Raw genomic sequence first — 5,078 nt, 5'->3', positions numbered from 1 at the left:
GGTTCAAGTGGTAAAGTGCTAGCCTTGATCTAAAGAACTTAGCGACAGCACCCAGGCCTGGAATTCAAGCCCCATGACCAAAAAAAAAAAAAAAAGTGAGAGAGAGAGCAACATTTTAAAAGTAATGTGCACATATACACAAAATGTATATAGAAATAAAATTATAACAGTCCCTGAACTGGTAAAAAAAAGAGATTAAAGTGAAATTACCTTCAATCATTCATTTAGATAATCTATACTGAGGGCAAGCTATTGGAGCTCACATTACTAACTAAAGGGTAGAATTTGAGAGGATTACAGTTCAGAACCAGTGTGCCAGGAAAGTAATATGATTCTCATATTATCCTAAAGCCTTGCAAGTTGGAATGCATTTGTGATCCCAGTTAATTGGCAGACATAGGTGAGGAGCTTAGCCTCTGTTCAGCCCTCAGCAAAATTGATAACCTATGAGCAAAGTAACTAAATTAAAAAAGGATTGTTCTAATGGTATAGTACTTGTTCAGCAAACAAAATATCTAAATTTATACTCATTTCATAAAAGAGGAAAAAAGGGGAAGAAAGAAAGAAAGAGAAAAGAAAGAAAGAAAAGAAAGCAGAGAAGAAGGAGGGACGGGAAGGAAGGAAGGAAGGAAAGAAGGAAGGAAGGAGGGAGGGAAGGAGGGTGGGAGGGAAGGAAGGAAGGAAGGAAGGAAGGAAGGAAGGAAGGAGATAAGGAAGAAAAGAAGGAAGTACAGATGGAAGGAAGTGAAAGAAAGAAACAAAGAAAGAAGGAAAGAAAGAAAGAAAGAAAGAAAGAAAGAAAGAAAGAAAGAAAGAAAGAAAGAAAGAAAGAAAGAAAGAAAGAAAGAAAGAAAGGAAGAAAGAAAGAAAGAAAGAAAGAGTGAAAGAATGAAAGAGAGAGAGAAAGAAAGAGAGAAAGAAAGAAAGAAAAAGAAAGAAAGAAAGAAAGAATGAAAGAAAGAAAGAAAGAAAGAAAGAAAGAAAGAAAGAAAGAAAGAAAGAAAGAAAGAAAGAAAGAAAGAAAGAAAAGAAAAAATAAAGACAGGGAGGAAGAAAGAAAGGGTGAAAGAGAGGTATAAATTAAAACCTCGGCATGTGTTAGATGTTAATAATTACCCTAAATCATTTAAACTATAAATGCCAACATTCAAATCTCTGGGCAGAGACATTTTATATCAAGCCCTGTTGTACGGACTTGGGGCCCCCAAAAGACCACCAGAGACTATGACCAATGCGAACAGCAAAAGAGTCATTTATTTGTAAGCTCCAGCTTAGTCCTCCACGCCCTGGTAACCGGTGACAGTAAGAGTCCCCAAGCACAAAATCAGCACAACTTTTATAGTATTGAACAAACAAGTTTAGGGAATTTCCACACAAGCAGTTACATGATTGATTTGAGTCCACCCTAAACATACTGCCCTTTTTCTAAACTGTTGGTATGTTCTGTTCCTGGAAGAATTGAGCAACTGTTCTGCTTTCTTAAGGGTGGGCAGGATTGGTGGCAACCTGTGTTTTTTTTTTCTCTCTCTCTTGGGCTTACTCTGAGGGCAGCCTAGCACAAGATGGTGGGGTTAATCTCAAGTTGGAGTTACTTTGGCTCTTCATTCCCTCCTCTTCTAGAGCATCGGGGACCAATCATGTTCCCCTAATTGAAACAGTCTTCTATATTTACAGTTTAGTATTGGGATCTCAGAACTAATAGATGGACTGTGCTGATCCTCTCTTTTACAAAGGACACCAGTCTACAAGGTCTGATTGTGAGTAACAAAATTAACAGTACCAAAGGCCCTGACATTTTCTTCGTGCAATCTTGATTCTGTATACAACAGCTAACTTAATTTTATACCAGCTGTACTCGTAAACTCCAATTTTAAGACATACTCATACTATTTGCTACACACTTACACTTTCTGAGGTTTGTCTTCTTTACAAACATTTTAAAACAATCCTTACTTTTTAAATCCTTTCTTATCCAGAGGATACCAATTTTCCCCCAGTTCCTTTCCTAAGGCTTTTTTTTACCACCCTCCTCTTCTTTACAATTCCTTGAGCTTCTTTGTGGTGAGAGTTTAAAACTGCCCATTTTTCCTTTGACTTGTGGAACCAAGTAATCTCAGAAAGCCTCAAGACACCAGTGGAATGAAAAGCTTGCTAGAATTTTTTGGGGGGTCCGGTCATGGGGCCTCAACTCTGGGCCTGGGCACTGTCCCTCAGCTCTTCAGCTCAAGGCTAGTGCTCTATCACTTGAGCCACAGCGCCAGTTCCAGCTTTTTTCTTTTTGCTTATGTGGTGCTGAGGAATCGAACCAAGGGCCTGAGGCATGCAAGGTAAGCGCTCTACCACTGAGCCACCTTCCCAGCCCAAGCTTGCTAGATTTTAAGGCTAAGATTAGGGCTGGGTCTCATTCCTCTTACTACCTCCATTGATTAAAAAAAAAAATATCTCCTTTATCTTTAAAAAACACCCAGGAGGAAGCAGGTTATTACCATACCAGAACCAAACTAGGTTGCGACCCTGAAGTGCCTAAGGCAAGCCAGTGATATCCTCGTTCCCAACATCTACTGTGGGAGTATAGAGGATTACTGCATATTACCAAGAGAATGTCCCACACCATCTTAGTTGTAGCAGCTTTCAACTGGGAAGCATTTTCAGGTGATGGAATCAGTCAGGAGTGCAATCTACTTTTACCACGGTGGAGGTGGTCTGGGTGATGATATAAAGTTCCTCCAGGTAAGTGTCAGGCTGTTGTTGAACTTTACCCATTAGGGTGTGGAGCAGCAGCAGCAGGGACTCACAGTCGCTCCAAGGGAATGTCACACCTCGTGCTGGACTGCAAATTCCTACACAGACTGGTAAGCATACATTGCATATGCTTGTCAGGCTGTGACCACACTAGTTTTTAAGACAACTTATACAATAGCCCAGGACAATTTACCAAGATGACAACTTTTTAAACAAATAGTTCTTTTAATAATGCTAGGATTTTCTAAGCACATATAGAGGGCTCAGGCTTGTACTATTATTTCCCATGCCTTTTCCTTCTGTCTATTTTGCCACATTTAAAAAAAAAGTGAATATTTTCCCTTGTTCTTAAAATGGGATGATGGGCAAAGATTCATCTTCTGTCACTTCTTCAAGCTGACTCAGAGGTGTTGATCCTACCTAGCCAGGAACCTATAAACTTAGCCTATTTTACAAAGAGGTTACCAGGGTTAGATGTCATTAAGAACAATATTTTAACTTTTGACAAATGCACATACCATTTTTCTGGTTACAGCAGTGGAGCTTATTTAGCCTTCTGGTTTGCAAAAGGATCTTTATGGATGGCTTAGGAACGTGATCTCTAGTAGTCCTAACAATGTCTGAGATACCTATGCAGGCCTTCAGACAGATATCAATAGAAACACATTGTCAGGTTTACAAACTTTTCCTGAGCAGATGAATTTCCTGTAGCTGGTGTCAGCTCAAAAGTTACTGCCAATTAGAGCTTTTGGCACATGCAGGGGTTGGGATTTAAACTATACTCCACATTTTACAACTTTAGCTTTTTACTACTATCACAGATGACTGACAATTTCCTGTCCCTTATAGTCATAGACATTAGGCATGCTTACAAACTACCTTCCCATGACTTCCTGGCTCTGACCAATTTTTGAAGGGCCATGCACAAATGACTCAAGGATCTGACATTATTTCTGCCCTCTAAGCAGTGGCTTACGGTCTGTGGATGCTCCTCAATTACTTTCGTCCAAGGAGTGTTTTCTCCATACTGGGAACAATGCCTTATTGGCATTTCCCTTAGTTGGTTGTTGGACTTGAAATTGGGGCCTACGTGCTGTCCCTCAGATCTAAAGCTCAAGGCTAGCACTTTGCCACATTGAATCCTAAAGCAGGTCTGCTTGCTCTTTCTGCCTTCTGCTGGCTGAGTAGAGGTGACATTCTCACAGGGACTTTTATCTGCCCAGGCTGGATTCGAACAAGTTTTCAGATCAATGAGTCTCATAAAAGGCCATTTTACTCCAATTAAAAGCAACAAGGCAGTCAACATAGAAGTAGCTTTTAAGCATATTCTTACCTGAAACTTATTAAGAGCCAAAGTTACATCTGACAAACTTACAAGAATCCTCACTCCTTTTTGTGGATCTGCTGGGAACTGTTACCAAAAACAAACAAACAAACAAACAAAAACACCAATGAGACCAAACTGAAATAGGAATTAAGCAATAACTTTGGTCATCCTAATTTTTCTTTTTGTACTTTGAGGCAAATGTTTAGAACAATTTTACTTTTAAACTTTATATACAGAAATCCGTTCCTAATTTGTAAGCCTCCTAATCATCTCTGTTTTAATAGTCTATACTTTAGTTTTTAGTTGCATTTTAGAAACCCATTAAATTCTCGAGGCTAGGTGTCATTCATTTCCTTTTGGCTGCTTGTTTAAAACAGATACACATGAAAACTTTTCAGCTGAAATAACATTTTTTTCTTAATGCAAAAATTAGAATCACCATCACTGTACCAAGAAGGTAGACTTAACACCCTTATGCCTTAAAAATAACATATCCAATGGCAGAATATCATTGGGAGCAAACCACATTATACAAATAAACTTTTTAAACCTCTTTTTAAGGCCTTCTTAATTTTAACACATCCAAAGGGCAGTTTTAGCAATGTTAATCAGATCTTCACATCACTCATTTTTGCCATCATGTTTCCAGTGTCTATCTGTAGGGAAAAGGGGCAGAATAAACATGGGCCACTTGGCCCTTCCTGTGGAATGGGCATACATCCAATCTGACACTTTAGGGTTAGTTGAACTGCGTTTGTGCCAGCTTGCCCTCTTTCACCATGCGTGGACTCTTCCCAGGGCCTGTTTCACCATGCATGACCAGCTGAACTGCACTTCTGCTTGTTCACCCTTCACTCCTAAAGATAGGTCTTATGTTGGCTTCTCAATTTCTCCTTTTTTGTTAAGCCAGATATCTTGATTACAGTGTAAACAGCCTTATGCATTCTAAAATACCAGATTTTCTAATTTTTAAGTTAAAGAATCCTTCGAAATCCATTTTAAAAATGTG

This window comes from Dipodomys spectabilis, unplaced genomic scaffold (assembly GCF_019054845.1).
Source record: "Dipodomys spectabilis isolate Male_0828 unplaced genomic scaffold, ASM1905484v1 ptg000010l, whole genome shotgun sequence".
Classification (NCBI taxonomy): Eukaryota; Metazoa; Chordata; class Mammalia; order Rodentia; family Heteromyidae; genus Dipodomys; species Dipodomys spectabilis.
Note: the sequence above shows the minus strand (reverse complement) of the source record.